A 24,287-nucleotide genomic window follows, 5' to 3' on the forward strand; every position below is an offset into this window, starting at 1 on the left:
ATTGCAGTTAGCTAAGTTGTCTTAACTATATTTTAAGGAATCTGATGTCAGTTGGTTAGAGCTTCTTTTTATACTACTGTATATCAAAGTAGCATAACTGCTTTTTCCTGAACTAGATAAATCAATTACTAGCCCCACTAAACTGATATTCTGTGTAGTATTTTTTGCCTTTGTAGTTATCTATCCATTTATATCATTCCTTTATATCTACTTATATCGTAAGGGTTATGCATACTAGATATATGATTTTGAATATCATCAACCAAGAGGTTAGGAACTCCCTCTATTAATATTAAAAATGGTTCTTAACTTTCTCTTGGCATCATGTTTCTGCCCCTTAGCATTTATTTCAAAACCAAAATATGCTCACTATGTCTCATTAAACTTGAAGTGTAACCTTGTGCTACAGAACATCATCCATTTTATGCAGTAAAACCAAAGTGTTAAAAAGCACTCTGACTTTTGTGATTGGTGAAACTCTTCAAGCCTAATTAACTATGAAAACAAGAAAAATAGCTGCTGAGAATAGCATATGCCTGAGCCAAGTTAAAACACTGTATCTGGTAAAAAGATACAAAGTCCCTGCTGGAGCATGCAAACAATCTCAGAGGAAGACAATCATACAGATGTTTCAGTTATTTGCTGCCTCTAAGTGAGAAGTGTTCAGAAATGTCATGCATTTCATTATTTATTACGTTGCTGAAGCCTAATAGTTAAAATCACATTTCTTTTTCAAAATAGATTTCACTAATGTATCAAACACCATTTTTTCTGATCGTTATAGACATCCGTGATTTTCAGAAGTTTAATTATTCCTTATAATACTAGATTTCTGAAAATGGTATTCTATTATAATAATAATTTCTGCACAGGTTTTGGTTTTCATGGTATCAGTACCCAAATATTGAAATAAATGTTTTTGAATTGTGACCCAAAGATTTTAATATTTGTTTAATTATCTAAAAAGTGAGATACATGAAAATTACACATTTCAACCAGGATGACAATAACTGCTGAAGCTATTGTAATTATTTCATGCTCTCCTGAATTAAGGACTTATTTGTTTGGTCTCATTTTTTGTATAAACAAATGTAGCCGGGTGGTAAAGTTTGGTTGAATGACTGTATTGTTTTAAAGTGTTAGTTTTCTTTTAGGTTACAGTAACAATGCTATTGAATTATTTTGGTTCAGTTATGTAATTTTATTTATTCTTTATATATAAATATGTGCTGGTAGTTGGTCTCAGGTGCTGGACATTTTGACCACCAGAGGGCTGTGTTTCAAGGTGATTGCTGTTTCCCAAGACGGGAGAAGAAGTGCGTCTTGTCGTCTTCCTGTGTTGCTATGCTGCGTGTTGAACGTGGATGTGACTAGTAGGTGTTTTATCCGCGAGAGAAAGATTTGGCAGAAAAAACGGTAAATATATACATCACTTGTTGAAATATGTCGGGACATTCTCATTTATGCTATAAGCAATCAGTATTTTAATGAGATGGTGTGTTTGTGAAACGGATGGTTCAGGGAACCTGTATGTGCGGTGCGGGGCGGCCATTTCCTGCACGTGATAATAAGATGTCTGATCATCGATGTGCTCCGGTATTAAGAGTGAACTGAGACGTTACTGTGGAATGTAAGTGTTGATAAAATAAGTCATATCACAATTTCATCTGCTAAATCAGTGTGGTGTAATGCAGCTCTCTGTATTTTGTTTGTGCAGCCAGAGGCCACTGCCGTATTTCTTTGTTCGCCTTTTATGCATTGTATTTTCTTTTTGTGCTTTTCCTCTGTTATTTGAGAGATTGCCACGTTTCAGCAGTAGTTACCTAATGTTTGGTACACATATGTTCTGATTTCTGAACAAAAGTAAGAAAATAAGACAGCTTTGTTAATCTGTTTCAATTGGAAATAAAATATACTGCACATTAAGAACCCCAGTTATTGTGTCTTGTGAGGCTAATTATTCCCGGGCTACACATTTTGGTACCAGGAGTGGGGTGTGCAAAATAAATAAATAATACAATAATAATCTTAATGTAACCTACTACTACACGGTGGCATTTTATGTACGATTAACTAAGAAATACGGCAGTGGTGAAGACTACGGGGATCGATCATCAAATAGAGAGGACGTGTGGCGGTGCGGATTTCACAGCGTGACTGTTGCTGCCTTGGAACAGAACTCATCTGGATCCCCCTCGCTGAAGTACAGCCAGCAGGATTTAAAGGTGTTCCGTATGACAGACTTTCTCCCGTAGTATCCTTGTTATTGGAAAACTTCACTGAATCTTCTGTTGGACTAAATTCTGAACTGAATCAAACATATCGATCACAACATGTCAACCGTTCCAGGTGCTGAGGACAATCTCAGCGGCAGTGATTCATCCAATCAGAGTCTATTAGAAGCGGCAGGGCCAAGCAGGGTTCCTGATGATGAGATACAAAGTCAGCTTCAAGAACTTGCTAAGTTGCGAGATGATCTTGTCAGGCTCAAAGAGACAACTCTAGTCGTGCCCTCACTCGGTCATATATTTATGTCCCACATGAACGCCAGGTCCAATTTTTTTGTGGAGAGTGGGAAAAGGATGGGAGATCTGTTGAAGAATTTATTGAAGAGGTTGAGAGGGTCATAAGGACCAGAGAACAGACAACTGAGGAAAAGTGTGATTTCATACTTTCATTGTTGCGAGGACCAGCACTGGAGGAAGTCAGGTTGTGTATGGGGAATAGATCAGTAGGGTCTAGTGATTTATTCTCTTTCCTGAGAAATGCTTTTGGAGAAAGACGCAGTCTTGCACAACTTTTGCAGTCGTTTTACAATCGCAAACAAGCAGATGGAGAAGACCTCCGTGACTACTCTCATGCACTGTCCCAGATACTGAGTTCTGTAGTAAAACAGTCCACAAATGCTGTACCTAATGAGAAAACAGTTCTTAGAGATCAGTTTATTGAAGGTTTAAGGCATGTTCCTCTGAGACGTGAATTAAGGAAAATGGTCAGAGAGAGGCCAGACTCTAGTTTGCTAGATGTGAGAAATGAAGCGCTCCTCTGGGAAATGGAAGATAACCGATCCCACTCTGCTAAAGGAGTAAGGAACAATATGGTTCAGTCAGAAGCATTCGAAACCCAGTGCTCCCTGACTAAAACAACTCCACGCAATGACCCCCCTTCAGCTTTAGATGAGGTGCAACGGGCTGTTGTCCACCAGGGGGAGCAGTTAGCTGAATTAGGGAAAGCATGGACTGCCCTATCAACTGTTGTGGGTGAATTGTGTAAACGTGCTAATCTGACTTCACCAGAACCCAAACAAAGAGTTAGACCACAGCCTGCATTTACACATGATGGTCAGCCGATCTGTTTTAAATGTCAAGGGGTTGGACATATTGCCAGAAGGTGTCCACAAAGCAAAGTTGTTCATACGGATGCTGCTTCTGCTTCTCCTGTGGGGCAGGGAAACTAGACCCCTCTGTTGTCATGAGCCAAACAATTCGGGGGGAAACAACTGGCTCACCAACAGAAGCCTTGGAGAGGGATGTAGTTTTGGAGAGGGCAGTTGGAGAATGTAAGACAGTGGAAATAAAACTACAGGGTGTGAAAGTTTCTTGTGTTCTTGACACTGGCAGTCAAGTAAGTACCATTTCAGAGGGATTTTTCAACAAACACTGGTCAGAAAAAGACAACATCATTCATCCTACTTTTGAATGGCTTAAAATCACAGCCGCTAATGGACTAGAAATACCTTACATAGGTTAGGTCGAGCTTGAAGTTGAGGCTATGGGTCTGACCATTCCTGAAAGAGGATTTCTTGTAGTTAAAGATTCAGCTCAGTCATCCTCTGTGCCTTGTCTGCTTGGAATGAATGTGATAAAAAAGTGCCAGGAACTAGTACACGGCAAATTTGAAGCCACAATGCATGGTAAACTTGACTGTAGCTGGAGGGAGGCTTTTCATCGAGTCCACACAGTTAGTTTAGCAGACAGGCCCTCATTTGTCAGGATTGCTGGGAAAGAGGCCGTTCATGTGCCAGCCTCTTCTGCAGCTACTGTTATAGCAAAAGGACTTAGAACTGTCAGTGAGAGAGGTCCTTAAATGCTATTGGAGCCTGGCCATTCCTCTTTACCTGGAGGGTTGGTGGTGGTGCCAACCTTGGTGACATCTGAGAGACATGTTTTTCCTGTCCAGGTCATGAACCTATCTGATGAAGATATCTGGTTGCAACCCAGGACTAGACTTGGACTTTTGACTGAAGTTGACTCTGTAAACAGTGACCAGTTGTTTAAAGTTCAGTTTCAGAGAATTGCAGCAGATACAGATGAAGTTAGCATTAGCAGACGAGCTGAATCAACAACAGATGTCCAATCTATTCTCGATAAATTAAAGGTTGGTGGAACTCCAGAGCAAGAAGCACAGCTAGCTCTGCTGTTGGGGAAATACTAATTTGTGTTTGCAGCAGAAGATGAGGACTTGGGTTACACAGACAAAGTACAACATGAAATACACCTCACAGATGACACACCTGTGACGCAGCCTTACCGACGGATTCCCCCCACACAATACAATGAAGTGAGAGAACACATTGGCAAGTTGTTGAGAAAAGGAGTTATCAAGGAGAGCTCAAGTCCATACGCTTCTCCTATTGTGTTAGTGAGAAAAGTTGATGGTAGCCTGAGATTATGTGTTGACTACAGAAAACTCAACTCCAAAACCAGGCGTGATGCTTTTCCGCTCCCAAGAATAGATGAAACCTTTGATGCACTTAGAGGGGCCAAATTCTTCTCCACAATAGATTTAGCAAGTGGGTATCACCAGGTGGCCATGCATGAGCGTGATAGACCTAAAACAGCATTCACCACCCCGTTTGGTCTATATGAGTATGTCAGGATGCCATTTGGTGTGTGCAATGGGCCAGCAACATTTCAGCGACTCATGCAGGCTACAATGAGCGATCTCACCTTTCAGATACTACTGGTGTATCTTGATGATATTTTAGTTTTTTCTGAGACATTTGATGAACATCTTGAGAGGCTTGAAACTGTATTGAGACGGTTAGCTGAGACCGGCCTTAAGGTAAAACTTGAAAAGTGTGCTTTCCTTCAGGACACCGTGAAGTTCCTGGGGCATCAAGTGTCAGCTAAAGGAGTTGGGACGGACCCATCCAAGGTGTCTGCGGTTAAAGACTGGAAGGTCCCATCCACAGTTAAAGAGCTCCAGTCATTCCTAGGGTTCTGTAGTTATTACCGGAGGTTTATCCAAGGTTTCTCACAGACTGCAGGGCCGCTACATGATTTGGTGAACAGATGTTTAAATGCAAAGAAAGCTGGGTGGGCAGGCCGCCATTACGAAGCGATGTGGACTCAGGAGTGTAGCTCAGCCTTTGAGAGGCTAAAGGAAAAGCTTACTTCTGCTCCTATTCTGGGTTTCGCTGATTTCACACAGCCTTTCATACTAGAAACAGATGCCAGTCAGCATGGTCTAGGGGCTGTTCTATATCAGCAACAGGATGATGCTAAACGGGTCATAGCCTATGCCAGTCGCAGGCTACGCCAGGCTGAAAGGAATGACCGCAATTACAGCAGCATGAAGCTAGAACTGCTAGCTTTAAAGTGGGCTGCTGCTGAGAAATTCAGGGGCTATTTACTTGGTTCGAAGTTTATTGTGCTGACTGACAACAATCCGCTTTGCCATCTTAAGACTGCAAAGTTGGGTGCAATAGAGCAGAGATGGGTTGCACAGTTGTCGGTCTTCGACTTTGAAGTAAAATATCGACCTGGGAGCAGTAATGCAGCTGCAGATGCCCTCTCACGGCAGGAGTTTGCAGGGGAGCCTGAAACTGATCCAGATTCAGATTTGGATGGCTGTATTGCTGTTTGTAACCTAATAAGACGAGGAACTGCTCTGGAGCCAGATCTGGTGGTTAAAGGTCTCAAATGTCACGAAGTGAGACAGATACGGGCAGTAGGGTCAGGATCAGAAGTGGTGGCAGGGCAAGGTAACACTCCTACACTCCCAGCCTACACCAGGGAGGAGTTATTAGCTTTTCAGAACAGTGATCCCACTATCACAGGTTTCAGAGCATTTTGGGATCGTGGAAGAAAACCTAGCCCTAAGGAAAGGGCAACTCTATCCAGCCTAGTGAAACGTCTTTTAAAACAGTGGAGTTTTATTCAGGAGAAGGAAGGTTTACTGTACAGGGTTGTTCCAGAAGCACCCTGTGGGTCTATCTGGCAGTTACTTTTACCTGTGTGTCTCAAAGACCAGGTGCTGGAGAGTGTTCACAACAGAATGGGACATCAGGGGATTGAGCGTACCGTGAACCTGCTCAGAGGGAGGTGTTTTTGGGTAGGTTTCTATGAAGATGTAGAGAACTGGGTTAAAAACTGTGAAAGATGTGTCTTGTCTAAGATGCCACAACCCAAGATTCATGCTCCAGTACAAGCCTTTCTAGCATCTAGACCGTTAGAGGTCATTGCTGTGGACTTTACAGTCCTTGAGCCAGCATCAGATGGGCGAGAAAATGTGTTGATTGTGACCGACGTGTTCACAAAATTCACACAAGCATTTCCTACTAAGGACCAGAAAGCTGACACCACAGCTAAGGTTTTACTCAGAGAATGGTTCATGAAGTATGGAGTGCCGGAAAGACTCCATTCAGACCAGGGGAGAAATTTCAAAAGTGAGGTCATAGCGGAACTTTGCAAGTTGTATGGTGTAAAAAAAAAGCAGGACGACTCCATACCGACCGCAAGGAAATGCTCAGTGTGAGAGATATAATAGGACACTTCATGATTTACTGAGGACTCTTCCCCCTGAAAAGAAGAGAAGGTGGCCAGAATATCTCCCTGAGTTTGTCTACGCTTATAATGTCACCCCTCATTCAACAACAGGGTATTCTCCCTATTATCTTTTGTTTGGTGTTGAGCCCCGCCTTCCAGTTGATGCACTGTTAGGCCGAGAGTGTGTTTCAGATAACAGTCAAAACTGGCTCTCTGTTCATCAAGACAGACTTAAAGAGGCCCACAAACGAGCACGGGAGTATTCTGAGCAAAAAGCAGCGGAACGGATTTCTTTTCAAAACAAAAAGGTTTATTGTCCCCCAGTCAGCATTGGGCAACTGGTGTTTCTTCGCCATAGATCTTCGGGGAGGCGTAAAATCCAGGATGCTTGGGGTCCCACTATTTACAAGATAGTGGAGATTAAAGACACCACACACACTGTTGAACCATTGGAGGGAGGTCCTGCAAAGAAGGTTCATAGGTCAGAATTACGACCCTGTTCAGCCCCAGTTCCGCCACTCAGGGCTAAACCAGTTTTTCAAGTCAATGATCGGCCAGTTGAAAGGAAAGAGTCGGTGGCACCTGAACCAGATTTTGTTGTTGTAGAGGAGCTGAATATGTCTGAGAGAGACAACCTTCCAGTGTCAACTGCACACACAGATGGTGTCGGGCCTGATAGGCCTGATGCAAGTTTTCCTGACATGACTATCAGAGACACAGACTTGGAGACTATGTCTGAATCTGGATTTCCAGACTTCCCTGATGCCGAATGCATCAGGTCAGAGACCAAGTTAAGTAATGATGTAGAGTGTAGCAAAGGTCCAAAGCCCATTCCTGCGATGAGGAAAAGCAAGCGAAGTACTGCAGGGTCACACTCAAACCCATTTCACTTGCCCAAATCAGCCTGCAACGCTGTAACAGTTAGTGCAGATATGGTGTCTCAGGTTTGAACAAGTCTGGGTACAGCACTGTTTGAAAAAGTGTTAGAGGAAGCTTTTCAGTCAGTTGAGGTTTAGTAGTCACCGGGGTCGTTGACTAGTTGCAGGGGAGGATGTAGCCGGGTGGTAAAGTTTGGTTGAATGACTGTATTGTTTTAAAGTGTTAGTTTTCTTTTAGGTTACAGTAACAATGCTATTGAATTATTTTGGTTCAGTTAGGTAATTTTATTTATTCTTTATATATAAATATGTGCTGGTAGTTGGTCTCAGGTGCTGGACATTTTGACCACCAGAGGGCAGTGTTTCAAGGTGATTGCTGTTTCCCAAGACGGGAGAAGAAGTGCGTCTTGTCGTCTTCCTGTGTTGCTATGCTGCGTGTTGAACGTGGATGTGACTAGTACGTGTTTTATCCGCGGGAGAAAGATTTGGCAGAAAAAACGGTAAATATATACATCACTTGTTGAAATATGTCGGTACATTCTCATTTATGCTATAAGCAGTCAGTATTTTAATGAGATGGTGTGTTTGTGAAACGGATGGTTCAGGGAACCTGTATGTGCGGTGCGGGGCGGCCATTTCCTGCACGTGATAATAAGATGTCTGATCATCGATGTGCTCCGGTATTAAGAGTGAACTGAGACGTTACTGTGGAATGTAAGTGTTGATAAAATAAGTCATATCACAATTTCATCTGCTAAATCAGTGTGGTGTAATGCAGCTCTCTGTATTTTGTTTGTGCAGCCAGAGGCCACTGCCGTATTTCTTTGTTCGCCTTTTATGCATTGTATTTTCTTTTTGTGCTTTTCCTCTGTTATTTGAGAGATTGCCACGTTTCAGCAGTAGTTACCTAATGTTTGGTACACATATGTTCTGATTTCTCAACAAAAGTAAGAAAATAAGACAGCTTTGTTAATCTGTTTCAATTGGAAATAAAATATACTGCACATTAAGAACCCCAGTTATTGTGTCCTGTGAGGCTAATTATTCCCGGGCTACACAAATAAAGTGTGAAATAAAATATAAACATGTGTGTCTGGTGGGGTGAGTGCTTCCAAAAAACAAAACATGCACTTTTGCTTCATACTATATGTTTGTTTCAAGCTCACTTTCTATTTTTTTTCCTCTTCTCAGCTGTTGCATTGAAGCGTTTTTGATTTCTTCTGTTTTATCTCAATATCTGTGCAGAGATTGGTTAGGAGACATAAAAACTAGGCGTTATGGTGAAGTGAATGAGGAATGGGTCTGCACCGATGAGATGTAATGCACAAGAAAAATGAAACTCACCAAAGGTTAAACAGGCCAAAGAAATGTCATCAAAATGCCACTTAAACATGATTTGGCCTTTTAGATTCTTTCATCACATCAAACTTTGTGCCAGCGGTCTGCTTTGAATACGGCTAAAATTTTAGCTTGGTGCTGGGGAAAGGTCGCTTAAGATCCTCTTTTTAAACTAGACCTGGGTGTGAATATAAATTTTAAATAAAGTTTTGGGATTGTAAAGGGTTCAGTTGAAAGAAGGCATACAATTAATGCTTTAAAAAATTGCATTTCTTTTATATAATCTCGCTAAATTGTCGTAATTATAATACAGAATATTTGTTGAATTACTTCAGTCAGCTTTATATAATGATTTATAATAGTGTACAGATCAGAACATTATTCTGAGTTGAAGATGCAGGGATATTGCAGCTAGGCAACTGGCTAAGAAGATCTGACTGCTTAATTAAATGTTCATAGTACTGATTATGCTTCCCACTCTTGGTCACCACCTGACTCCTTGTTTTTAATTTTCACAGAAATTAAAATTGTGTATGTTTAGCAAAAAGGTTCATAAATTGTAATTATACCGTAATTTAGCAGTGTAACTTTATGCCCATTGTCTCCCCCATATATGGATATAATCATATAAATCTTGACAAGATTAATGTAAAGCATGACAGCAAAAAGTAAATTGATGGTGAGTGTGAAACACTGATAAAGTTAGAAAAAACAAAGTAAAAACATAGTGGCCTACAATTGTTGATTAAACAAAATATAAACACTTTAACACATTTTATTTGCACTGCAAAAAACATTGATTGAATGATACAGTCAGGATGTAAATGTAAAGAAAACCAACCAGAAGTACTGAAAAATTAGATTAAAATATGTAAACTATATACTGTAATAGATTATACACCTAATCCTACAGAACTCTAAAGCTGCTAGCCAGCAAAAGAAAATAGACTTTCATGTTTTAACATCATATCTCTGTCAGGGTTTGGTTGAGGTTTTGAGGACCCAAATGCAGAGACAGGGAGACAGGACTAACGAGCTCATTGGGAGCAGGTGTGAACAGAGGCTTTTAGAAAGGAGCTAGGGAAAAGGAGACCAACACAAGAGGGCAACAGAGGGCAACAAAGAAAAACCTAAGAACTAAAACACATTCAGAGAACACAAACAAATAGGAAATTAAACCAATAAAAGTAGAAAACCAAGAAAAACATGAATTAATGTGAAACTGAAAACTCAAAGAAAACTTAACAGAGCTAAGACTGTGATAGTTTCTTTATTACAAAATTTACATTTATGATGTGTTAAAGAGAAGAATTTTAATATCCGTTTAGTAAAAACATAAAATAAAAATGTGCTAGTATATTTGGAAAATACAGTAATTTGTTGGCAAAATAATAACATTTTCACAACCGTACATGACACATTTTCTGGATATAAAATGTTTATGTCTGAACATCATGAGGTTCAAACATGAACATAAATTCATGTTTTTTAACTGGATTGAATCTTGTGGAAATTTTGTTGTTTTTGAGCAGCTTGGAAAAGTTTTATTTTTAGTCCTCTGACAAGAACTTACTGACATGTGTACAAAACATAGTTTATATTGCAACAACATGAGATGTTGTTTCTTTATACTAATAGATATGTATAAAAATATTTATAGTTAATGTTTATATTATCACAGGATGTTCACAGATAAATTCATATTTTTATACTGTAAGAATATTGTAGTTGTATTAATAAGAAATTTCATACATATTTCATACAATAAAGTTATGTTATGCTATGACATGGCTCCTTTTTTGGGTGGCTTGGAAGCTCTGCAATTTTTCAAAACTCTATTGTGTTTTAGTTTTTGTATTTATATGCAATTAAAAGCTATTGTTAATCTCTGAAAATATAAATCTCTTACTAAGGTTTACAATAAAGAAGGGATGTGAAACTACAAAATAAGCTAATCTTTTCTTATTTCTCCTTACATAGTTTCAAACGTTTGGGTTCTGTGTCCATAAAATGGTGCTGATTGGCACACTGTTGCCACAAGGCACTCTGGGATACCCCTCTCCTCTTTCTTTTTTTTTTAAAAGATGGTGCAATGGAGTCTGTGGTTGAGGAGATAAGAATGAAAGAAAGCACTGAAGTGATTTTCTTTAATATGCAGAAAATTCAACCAGCTCTTATCATGGCTGCAACTTAAGCCAAATTCATGCGACCCCGTTTTTTAATATATGAGGCTTGTGAGATGTAGATTTTCCTATCTTTCCCCAAGGCATCTGCCTTCAGTTCACCATGGGAAACTCTTACACTTCGAAACAGCACCATGTATGTTTTAGATCAATTCTTCCAACAGATAGGAGACTAAAATAATAGACAAAGCAAACTTTAACAAACTGTTGTTGTGATTTATATCGAATTATCTAATTTCTTGCACTGCACTGCTGCATAATGCCTTTACAAAATAAGCTAAAATAATTAAATTTGACTAAATGAATATATTTGTTGTAGGGTTGTAGCATTGTCCAAAATTACTGATAATTGAAAGATTAAAATGTCACATGCTGGTGTTATGCTGCAACATCAAGGCAAGGGACTTACTTCACAGATTATTAGAGACGAAAAAACATGGGGATCATATCGGTGGCATAAACTGTCAGATATTGTGCAGTTATCATTCTGGACAGCAAACACCAATGCAAATCTTTGCCAATTTTTTTTATATATTTTTTAAAACCGGGAATTTAACTGTTTTTCAAAGTCAGCTTGAGTGATGAAAGATCCACTCCTTATGTTACATCCCATTTCAGCCTCTAAACAGATGCGTCATCATATACTTTAACATTTTGATCGACACATTAATAAATGCTTATAAAATTGATATTATGTCTTCTCATAAACCAAAGTCCTGGACCTATTTTCAGCTTGACAAAATCAGTCATACAGAATGAGCCATACTTGCTGCTATACTGTGCTATTACTAACTTCAGTTCCTCTAATGTTCTCCATTTCAGCAGCTCCTGCTAATTAGTTTATGTCTGGCAGTTGCCCCTAGCCTGTAGGCACCTTGGCTATATCTCACCTTTTATTTCCCCCTTGATTCAAGACACAATAGTCACTGAAAGTGAGCGATTTCACCCTGCCATCCTTAAGCCTGAGGCTGATAGACCCTGTTCACTACACATAATAGGATCAATCTTCAATGGGTATGGGTAGACCGCCTGCAACTCAGTTCATTTAGAAGGCAAACAAGTTTTTATTTCAAAATAAGTTTCCTTCAAAACTGTATAGAATTAATCAAGTCTCTCAGTTTGGAGAATTAGTTAAAGAATATTAGGAAAGTTATATTTGGGTATTGTTTGTGCTTGGGGTTTTAGTGACAAAGTTGTAAATTATGGTTGGAAAATTAACCTGTGTTAAGGTATACATGGGAATCCACCAATACCAAAAGTATTACTAATATATTATGAATTAGAAAAAAAATGAAAACTTAATATTTGCTGTAGGTTTTTTGCCACTGCTGCTTTTGTTTTTGTTGACAAATGTTGTCCTGTAACCTCTTCTCTGCTGCCTGCTACGAATTACAATTATTCAATCTTGAAGTTCTTTTGACTGACTGTAGTTAACAATCAGTCACTCACGGTGGCTCTACCATTTACTCTAGTGCATAGTTAGGTTTGTCTGTTCATCTTAAAAATTAATTTTTACTTAAAAAAAAAAAACACCTAAAAAGAGACAGAAATGATTGAGAGTCTTTGATTATCAGAGATTATAGGAATATGATTGTGGTTTAAGTGCATGATTGGATCAGATCTTCCTTGTGAAGTGTTGCTGCATAAACTACTAAAATTAGATAACGAGGCCATGATGCTTTTCACCTCATTTCCAACAAAAATATCCTTCAGAATTTGGATGCTGGTTCTTTACTATCAATGTTGTGCACAGCTTTTTTTTTTCTTGGTGTTTATTTATTCATTGTTTAGATCATTTTTTTCATTACGGCATTTCTGTGAAAACAGGAGCAGTGGGTTTTTGTATCTTTATTCTTGGAAAATGTCCTTTATCAATTGCTGGTAAATAATAATAGGCCTGTGTAGGTAAAGTCCTGCCCTGACATTTGTTGTGTCAGTTTTAGCAGAATGAAAAACGAAGATATGGTCCAACGCTTTTGTGGTTGTCTTTAATTCAGAGCAACCTGCTGTGAAATATTTTTTAGAAAGTCAAAGTAGTTTCAGCTGATATGTAAACCATGTATTATTTGTTGAAGATAGTGCTTAACTTTTCTAATGTTCCTGAACTGAAGCTTTGGATATAAAGCAAAAGTTTCTGGGATAATTGTATAATTCTGTTACTCTGTATTTCCTAAGTAAGGATAACTGTTGGTGTGTTTTCTCTTCTTTTTTTTTTCCACTGGCCCATTTTTATTCCAACAGAGCTTTAGCTCGTTTTTGTGCTCAATCAAGGTGTGCTCTGAGCAGTTGATGTTACTCATAAATTTTTCTGACTTTATTAGCCTGAAAAATGATGAACGATGGAAGATGATGGTACTTCAGCTTTCATTAACTAAATCACTTTCCATACAGAGTGCAACAGGGCACAAAGGTAATTAATTTTTCTCAAGAGCAATCATTTTAGTACTTTGAGATAATGACAAAAACTCCTCAAAGTTCCTATGATTACTTGATGTGATTTTAAGGAAGATTTATTCCTAAATGTCCACTCTGAACATGCTTTTCCCCCCACGCATAATAAAAAAGACAATATTTTACTTCACTAATGTTTTATTTATCTTGAAGCTCCAATTTTATAAATACAGGTTTATAATATGATTTTTTTTTATTTTTATTTTGATTCCTTACTAACCTCCAGGCAACACATTTATGTTATTTTATTTTCGATGGAAATAAAAGCTAAAATAAAAGTAAAATAGTTTTTATTCTATAAACAATTATTGTTAATAAAGGTGTACCACTTTTGGACAGTAAGCTAAATTTTGACTGAGAGGGGTATTCTTGGTAAGACTAAATGCTCAAAGGGCTACATAAATCAAAAAAGGTTTGTGAAACACCGGGTTATACATTCTATGTACTGATGCGTTACTCCCCAAATAAGACTATAACTGAACCTTAATGTTAGTCTGATAGCTACCTTGATGCTGATGTTTACTTTTTAACTCATTGAGAGTATCTATGTGTAATTGTACTGAACCTTTAATAAATTCTTTAAATGTGTTTGCATTTAAAGAAGAAAGTATTCCAAATGCACTGTTTGCATGAGCTCAACACCTATAATTGCATCATGAGTCATGACCTGTTTGAAGGCCTAGTTGCACCAAGCTTTAATAGCACTCTGATATGTGCAGTTATCAAACTCTGCTAAAACAACTGCAGATTGGTTCTGAATGTTCAGAGCATCCAGAATAGACCAATGCCATGTTCTGAGGTGTTTTTGTAAAGACTCAGCCATTCAAGCTTTTTCTGTGTTAAAGGTGGGTTACAGAATGCAACATCCCTTATAGTGTTTTGCTTCTCATGTGCAAGCGCAGTCAGGTTAGTTTGAGAAGATCGGAACAAGTATTTAGATGGATTCTGATCTTAGTTAAGACCCAGAACTTTAGGAAATTGTGGACCAGGGCTTAAAAGTAACTTTTCAAGATTGTCTGTTTTTTTTTTTTGTTTTTTTTATTATGTAACCATAAAGAAATGCTTTTGAAAGACTGGTTTAGAATACAAATAAAATATGCTGATACAAAATTTAATTTCTCGTAGATATATGAAAATAAAGATCCATTGACTACACCTTCAAGCATATAAAAACACCCTAAGTTATTGAATGGATGTACACTCAACAAAAATATAAAGGCAGCACTTTTTTAAAGGTGTGCCTGAATCAATGAACCATGGGTCTATGGTGCCTGGCATCTAAAGACATGCCTCTTCGCTCTGGAAAAGTGCTGGCCATCCTACCAAGATATCTTTTAAGCTTGGCTGCTGGTCCAGTATTCCTTCGCTCCAGTATCATAATGTCTTTGCCATCTTTTCCTTTTTTCAAAACTGTATTATATTATTCCACAAACAAAGGTTTCACAAACCTTTAAGTGGGTTTAAAAGCTACTGCTACTAGTTGGGTAAAATATAATCTAGGTTTGAAGAGTTTGTGTATTGCAGTATAAAATAAATGAAACTAGAGCATATACAGTAGGAGCTTAAAATAGTGAGAAAAGTGGTGGAATATCCCCCTTCTACTGTTTCCTCAATTAGAAGTTGGAATCAGAAACCAGCGTTTTCTTTATATCCTACCTCAATTTTCAAATCACAATGCCCAATATTTGTTAAAGAATACATTTGTGTAAAATTGCTATTTCAATTACATAAAAATCTTAAATTAACTCTACAACAGCCTGCAGTGGTCTCTTAAGTGCTTTATTTTAGTTAGCTGTAACAATAAGCTGAGTTAGCAGCTTTTTGCAGAAAATTTCGGTGCTAGTGTTACAAAAATGCACATCGACAAATCATAATGGATCTATTAAAAGTATTTTGATCAAACTGAAAACATTTAGTTTGCTCCCTTGCTGTCAATAAAAAAGCTTTCCTATAAACATTAATTAAAATGTTTAGTTTAATTGAAAGCAAGTATTATTTTTCAACCTTCAGAAAGAAAAAACAGAAATCTAATGAATGACAGCTTTGTTATAATTTTCATTAGTGTGGTTTATGTTTACAATACATCATTTTATTTTTAATTAGTTAGTAACAGACAGTGTAATTAAATCAAGCACCACCACTATTTGAAATAAAACTATATTCTTGTCAAACTTGCATATTTAAAAATGTAATTTCCCTGTTTAAAGCTACAGTGTGTAATAATTACAGGGATTTAAAGTCAGAAATTTAATATATTATACATAACTATGTTATTTATCATCACCTATGAGCTCAGCCTTTTAACCATAATATTTGCGTTGCCTTACAATTCGTTATTTATAATTACATAGGAGCGGGTCTCGCAGCCATGGGGGCAGACATCTTTGCGCTACGGCAAGCGCAGAGGCAACAAACTAGCGATTGCGAGATCTCCCATTACGCTCGAAAATAACTACGGCAAATTGAGAGAGAATAACTGAGACGGTACTGAACAGTAGATGGCAGTATTATGCCTGAGAAGCGTTTAGTCTGCCTGAAACCAAAGAAGAAGAAGAAGCAGGTATACTGCGCTTCAGTAACAAGAAAGGTGAACAAGGCGGCAGGCGTGAGTGACTTTGCAAACTGTTCGGCACTGTGTGGCCAAACATCAGACGAATGGAGGATCATGCCTACTCTGTATCACAACGAAAAGCGGCGGACACGAACCCCCGTCATCTAAGAAGCGGAAACACGACGAGAATAAACGCAAGCGTGACAAGAAACGACAAAAAACACGGATCAACATTGGCACAGCATTTACACGATGGAAGTCACTGATGGAGGAAAAAGGTTTTCAAAGTGACGCTCAAGTTGCCAGTTTTCTCTTGGACAGGTAATTAATCCTACACACACTGTCTTGAGAGAGACAGATATATGAAGCTGCATATTAGCGAGCTACGTGCCAGGCAGCAGACTTATCACTTGGACTCTGTAAACGGGGAATATATATTCTTCCAGTGAACACAATCTCGCTGTTAAAGTAATGACTACAATTACTTCATCTGTTTATATCACCATGCAAAGCAGCTCACCAAAACGTCACAACGACGTAGAAAAAATAACGGGTATATTTATTATCTAAAGTCTACATGAAATCTATACCCTACACAGACTAATGAAATACTATCTGTAAAATTATCTATGTAAACAAACCCCATCACTTGAGAAGGTAGGTGATGCGGACGTCGTGGAAGACATTTTGTCCCGTAACGCTCGCCGTACTGTTGGGGGGGAGAAGCGGTGGGGGGGAGACGTTCATGTTGCTGCAGTCTGCAGTCTGGACGTTAGATGTCGCTGAAAATTACACACTGTAGCTTTAATCTGCCATGGAGGTAATCCCACATATATAATCTTAATTTAATGGTTTCTTTTGTATCTTCATTCTCATCATATCTCCCTCAGAAATACACAATGATTAGGGTCAATTTACTCTTTCTCAATAAAGAATTAAAACGGCATCCTGTGTGCATCCTAGTAATCTTGGAGATTGCTTTATAGAACGTACATGTTCCATATGTTAATATCCTTCTTCCATTTTCTGTATTCTTTTTCATTTACTATCATTCTTTACTGCAGTCATATAAAATTTATGTAGTAAAATCCAATGTCCTGCACATTTAAGTCCCATACACACTTTATTCTGTTCAGGGTAACGGCCCTGGGAACTTGTCCAAGCTGTCCTATGGTGAAAGGCAGGGCAAACATTGGACAGGTTCCCAGTCTATCACCAGGTCAAGAAAGACCTAACAGAGACCAATTACCATACACACACACTACTGAGGTCAGTATAGCATCCATAATTAACCTAGAATGCATGTTTTTGAGCTCTGGTATACAGCCAAAGTGTCTAAAGAAAAAACTATCAATCAATTAGAAAATATTTTTACTTGAAACAGAAAACCACTGCCAAAGCTATAATAAAAAAACGTGATATTGTTGTCATTAAAAAGTTACATAGAGTTGTTCCGATTTCCATACCAGTATCAGAATTCTCTGCAATGCTGCAGAAATGCTCCAATATCTAGTCATTTAAAATGGGAATGAAAATAGGAATCTATTTATTTAGTTCCGTTAGTTCTGACACAGTTCTTCTTTGCCGCTCCTGAAACAGTTGCTCTCTGCTGCCACCTGCTGGTTACTGTTTCATAGAGGAGAAGAGCTGATCACCTATTGAAGGGGCTTGCTACTATCACTACTATTACTACTAATTGAGACTGTGTGGAAGTTCAACTGAAGAAACTGCTCTCTTACATCCACCTACGACACAGCCAATCAGCTTTGAACCGCACCTCCATGAAAGCCAATCGCCATTCATAGTTCATCTTAAAAGGCCTCCGATCCGGAACTTGTCTGCTGCCTGGTGCGCAGGCTGTAGTTGCGCTGTGTGACTTTATTCAGCTGACCCGTTTCAACCCACCTCCATCCCCTCCTCCACCAATGTAGCTAAAACTTCATCAGAGTTCATTACTCCAGGACTCTTTTTATATTCTGCATCTCATTTCAACCGGTCAGGCAGAAGACCGCCATGTTGAGCCTGGTTCTTGTTCTTTCTCTCCACTGTCGCTTCCTACTTGCTCATCATGGACAGGTTCTCTCAACTTGTGTTATCCAAGCTGGACTTCCATATTCCAGGTCCCTGAGTAAGGCTCTAGTATCAGCTCACCCAGTCCACTGGATCTCCCCATAAAGCTCAGCATATCGTCTCGCTAACCAGCAGTCTACAGACTGACCAACATTCTCTATCTCCACTCCACCACCAGTTTCAGGCCTTGGGGAAAACGGCCCTATTCGCTACTCCTGTTCATGCATATCTATCAAAATTCAGTGCCATTTTTCCTGCCAAGGTCTCAGCGCCAAAGACCAAGTAATTGTATCAATAAATTTCTTCGAATTGTCTTTTCTCTTTGTGTGAGTTTTTCAGATTAAACTTTTTTTAAACTGTTCTTTTTTCTTTTTTTTTTTGAAAGGCCTAAATTTGCTGTATTCTTTCAGGTTTCCAGTTGGAAACATGTTGGAGTTTATTAACACATGAAACACATGGTGTGGAATAGCATAGCTAAATGTCAAGATGATAATGGGAATGTTTGCAATGAAAAAACACAGTCTGAAGCCCGCAGCATACTTGTAATCAGGTTTACACAGGGAGATATGGTTGTGATGCAGATAAAAACACTTGATCTTACAAAATATCCTTAAGAGTCTTTTCAAAATTTACCATTAAAAATACTACCATCAAAGGATTTCTGACTTTATAATCTTAGTAATTGTTAAGGTTTTTTCTGATTATTGAAGATATATTTTTTTTGTTTTCTTATTATTTAAAATGTCAGACAAAATCAATTCTGGGATTGTTTCAATCTGAAGCTGAATTAAAAGTTGTTCCAGCAAAGTACAATTTTAAGTGGGTGTAAAAGTAGGGTAATTTTGTTCATTTTTCGCATTCTTTTTCACAGCTACACAATGCAGAACATAATTATATATCCCTAAATATGGACATGTTTTTAAATGATGTATCATCACCTCATTTTATAACACAAATTTCTATAAGACAGGGGTTTTAAGATTTGATATGCAGTCTGTTGTCCAGCAGTAATACAAACTATTGTGTTTTAAACAAAGCTCACAGTTTTTTGCAGTTATATCACCATAGCTTCAGTTTTGTTGTCTTTCTAAAATGCATTGTATTTGTGATTTGACCAAATAAAACACATCAATTCAGCCTAAAAAGTAAAATTACTGCTGGTTTAAACTCCAATTACTGTCTTAAATTATTACCTTTGATTTTATCATGCATTTATCTTCATTTGCTTTCATTCTGGTTTTATTTTTCTTCTTTTTTATTGTTTAATTAATGTAAAAGTCTTAAAATTGTCATTTAACTGAATTGTGCTATACTATAAAGTTGCCTTGACTTGATTATCACGCCTTCAAATAATGTTGGCCTGTTCACTGCTAGACTGGAGTTTTACGTTGGAAACATTAATTGGGAAACAGGGAGTGATGAATTCTTCTTTTCATAAGAACTATTCTTATTTAGAATAATTTACCATACACATAATTTGGAACCCTACTGAAAGAAAAAACAGAACTGCATGGATGCAAAATACAAAAGCAGAGTTGGCCACGTAGTTGAAATTGCCAATCATTACTTGCCTTCAGGGTGCCTTTTTAACATTCAGTAGCTTTTATTTTGTTTATATAGCTTCTTCTGCATCTATCAAAAAGGCAAAACAATGCAAACCAAAACAGACCCCTACTTGTACTTTCCAATATTTTTTCTTCAAAAGATAAATGCGTTCTTCTTCCATAAGGTTCTCTGATTTTTCTGAATTATATATTTGGATAAGAAGGTTGATGCTTTAATAACAGCATTAACATAGAAATTACTGCCACTACTACTGTATGTGGCTTCTCTGTGATATTCCAATAATAAAGAAATTTTGTGCCGGCAACTGAAGGTTCTTTGTGATAAGTGTTTTGTTATAATGTATGTGCACTTACTGACTTAAAATAAAATGTACAACTGCACTCAGAAACTGTTTTGATTATCTACTCTTCTTTGTGCATAACCTGATGGTAAGTTAAGATAATTTCTTGCTGCTTCGACAACAGTTTTTTTTTATTGATGTGCTTGCTGCCCTTCTTTTGACAATCCTGAGGAAATGTGTGACCAGTGCTCTCGGCTGTTACTAGACTGTATCCCATACAGCTTTAGTAGTTATATCTTCTAGGAGACAGATCAGTATACACTCACCGGCCACTTTATTAGGTACACCTGTCCAACTGCTCGTTAACACTTAATTTCTAAGCAGCCAATCACATGGCGGCAACTCAGTGCATTTAGGCATGTAGACATGGCCAAGACAATCTCCTGCAGTTCAAACCGAGCATCAGTATGCGGAAGAAAGGTGATTTGAGTGACTTTGAACGTGGCATGATTGTTGGTGCCAGAAGGGCTGGTCTGAGTATTTCAGAAACTGCTGATCTACTGGGATTTTCACGCACAACCATCTCTAGGGTTTACAGAGAATGGTCTGAAAAAGAAAAAACATCCAGTGAGCGGCAGTTCTGTGGGCGGAAATGCCTTGTTGATGCCAGAGGTCAGAGGAGAATGGCCAGACTGGTTCGAGCTGATAGAAGGGCAACAGTGACTCAAATAACCACCCGTTACAACCAAGGTGGGCAGAAGAGCATCTCTGAACGCACAGTACGTCGAACTTTGAGGCAGATGGGCTACAGCAGCAGAAGACCACACCAAGTGCCACTTCTTTAAGCTAAGAACAGGAAACTGAGGCTACAATTTGCACAAGCTCATCGAAATTGGACAATAGAAGATTGGTAAAACGTTGCCTGGTCTGATGAGTCTCGATTTCTGCTGCGACATTCGGATGGTAGGGTCAGAATTTGGCGTCTACAACATGAAAGCATGGATCCATCCTGCCTTGTATCAACGGTTCAGGCTGTTGGTGGTGGTGTCATGGTGTGGGGAATATTTTCTTGGCACTCTTTGGGCCCCTTGGTACCAATTGAGCATCGTTGCAACGCCACAGCCTACCTGAGTATTGTTGCTGACCATGTCCATCCCTTTATGACCACAATGTACCCAACTTCTGATGGCTACTTTCAGCAGGATAATGCGCCATGTCATAAAGCTGGAATCATCTCAGACTGGTTTCTTGAACATGACAATGAGTTCACTGTACTCAAATGGCCTCCACAGTCACCAGATCTCAATCCAATAGAGCATCTTTGGGATGTGGTGGAATGGGAGATTCGCATCATGGATGTGCAGCCGACAAATCTGCGGCAACTGTGTGATGCCATCATGTCAATATGGACCAAACTCCCTGAGGAATGCTTCCAGCACCTTGTTGAATCTATGCCACGAAGAATTGAGGCAGTTCTGAAAGCAAAAGGGGGTCCAACCCGTTACTAGCATGGGGTACCTAATAAAGTGGCCGGTGAGTGTATTTCTCTATTTGGCCGGTCAGCTCTTGGCATAGGAAAATCCCACCCTCTACCTGTAACACATAGATTCCCGGGGTGATTCAATTAGCGATCAAAAAAACAACACCGGTAGTAATTTTTTTGTTTTGTTTGTTTCTTGTTAAAAGCAGTGGCTGCTGCAGCTTTAATTTTAAAGGTGTTTTAAATGAGCTGTCACAGTGTGATTGATGTTCTCTTAGAGACTGGCTTCATGCTCCTCTATATCTAACAGCAGCTGGCTTTAATTATGAACCCTGTTTATTGATGCTGTCAGCTTATGTGTGATATGCATCATGCATGGTGCAGAAAGGGCGCTTGCCACCTGGTCGCCGGCTCTGTGCTCTCTCTCTCATTTCACACAATGTCTGAAAGTGCATTGTCATCAATATTGAGTGTTATTACCTGGGGATCAAGGTCTATAGAATTATATTATAGTATATTTATTTACTCATGTGGTTGTTCTCATTCAGAGAATAAAGTGAATTTGATTATGATTGATAACCAATTATGCAAAAGCTGGCATCCATCTTAATCAATATCTTCCCGTTATCCATTCTGTTTTAAAGGATAACTTTTTCTGCAGAGAATGCAGATTTTACCAAACCCTCAGTACCATTTTCCACACTGGTTATGAAGAAGCAGAACAAAATACTTTGTGACCATCAAATACAGTGGCCATTTATTGGAGCTAAGGATCTACTGTAATTGTAGTGTGGGTGTCCATGTCAAAATGGCATGTAAATTGAAAATATTTTAAACTACAATAGAACTTTAACATTACTATAAAAAATGTTCTGTATGAACATCAAAATGTAATGACTCAGAACAGACAACCCAGTATTCAGGCCAGACAGACAGTGGGATAACTTCAAAAGTGTTTAGTGGCTGCGGTTAGGGTGTCTAAAGCAGGAACATAATAGGAGAGAAACACAGGTTAGTGACAATCTGATAAAGGATGATTATGAACATGTTTCACTAACCTGGTTTTAGCGTTCAGTCTGTGTCCAGAGAACAAGGATGATTTCAGCCAGTTGGTTGACAAGATGCAGCGGACACTGTCAGAGAGTTCCAGATGCTGAAGACTTGAAGGCTGCAGAACTGGCAGGAGATCAGATCCAGGCAGACGAAGGAAGGCAGGATAATCCACAGGGCGAGACAAGAGGCAGATCTAGGTACAGTTCTCAACAAGAATACAACAGGAGTCTGGAGACAGGTCAGGCAAACAGATCAGAACAGGGACAGCTCAAAGACCCAAATACAGAAAGGGGTCAGGATCAGGCAATCATAACACTGTTAGGTAAAACTCTCCACACCAAAGACTCAAAAATAATCCGCCACTGATGGCTGGGACGAAGCAGCTTAAATAGAGGCAGGAGCCGGTGGATCGGATGAGAAGTAATGAGCAACTGGGCAGGGTTAGACAGGTGAATTAAATGAGCAATTAAGCCAGCCATCAGAGCCAATACTGACAAAATAAAAAGCTAAAGGAGGATTTGAAAAAAAACCTCACCAATGGAATGTCATAGCTGTCCAGGATAAACAGGAAGATGAAAGACCATCTTGGACCTTCAGCCCCATAGTATGAGAGATAATTTGGTATTCATGGGCATCCTGGAACAGCTGAAAGAAAAGAAGTCTCCACATCTGCTATCCAAGATTTCCTCCAAATGAATTACTCTTTCTTCAGCACTCAAAAACGTCAATTTTTAGAATATTTCTCAATAATCTCAGATTTCTCTGTAAACTGGTAAAAATCCCCATTCCTACCGGTTAATTGTACTTTCCAAAAGCCCCCCAATATACAACTGCAGTCAGGAAATATAAAATATTTAGGTATCAGCATCTCTCAGAAACTGGTAGGTTTAATAAAACTAAACCACATCCCAGTGTTAATAAGAGTGGAAGATAATCTTGCCAGATGGAAATCCTTCCCAAATCACTCATTGGTAGGGTTGCTTCAATAAAATTGATGGTGTTGCCAAAAATTATTCACCTATTTTTAATGATTCAAAGCAAACCACACTCAATTGTTTATATTTTTAAAATTTTTCCATTACCAAACTTCTCTGGAAAGATAACCCCCGCTGTGAAATGCTAGAGAAGACCAAAGAAAAAGGAGGATTAAATCTGCCAAACTTCAATCATTACTTCCTAGCAAATAGGCTACAATACATCTGAAAAGGGATTAAAAAAAGCTCACAAGATGAGTCCTGGTTAGATGTTGAACAGTCGTTATCAACTTATATTAGTGTCACAGATCCTCCATTCAGTAGCTCAAGCATAAAAAGGCATATACATTTTAAAAACATCAGCGTTAGCTTATCTTTGACAGCTTGGTGTGTGTTACTTAAAATGACCAGATCCTCACTAATACCATGCAACCAGATGCCCATCTTTAAGAACCGCAATATCATGCAAAAAAAAAAAAAATTATAAATTAGATGATAAGCTTTCCTGTATGAAATGAATGAATTAATTAAGCAGGTCTACAAATTCCACCAAGTCAGGAGGATTTACTTACAGTAGCTTTAATCCTCCAAAATTACTGTCCAAAATATAAAATACTTTGCCCAGAATAGATGACTCTATATTACTTCCCACTGGAATTGGGAAACTGATTTATCAGTTAGGAATGATCAAAA

General features: G+C 38.5%; 1 protein-coding gene across 3 annotated transcripts in view; it reads left to right on the plus strand.

Moving 5' to 3' along the window:
- Window positions 1-24,287, plus strand: part of gpc6a (glypican 6a) — a 201,082-nt gene that overhangs the window by 68,117 nt on the left and 108,678 nt on the right. The gene's annotated exons all lie outside the window — the stretch shown is intronic.

This window comes from Cyprinodon tularosa, unplaced genomic scaffold (genome assembly GCF_016077235.1).
Source record: "Cyprinodon tularosa strain WSP-4 unplaced genomic scaffold, ASM1607723v1 ctg197, whole genome shotgun sequence".
NCBI lineage: Eukaryota > Metazoa > Chordata > Actinopteri > Cyprinodontiformes > Cyprinodontidae > Cyprinodon > Cyprinodon tularosa.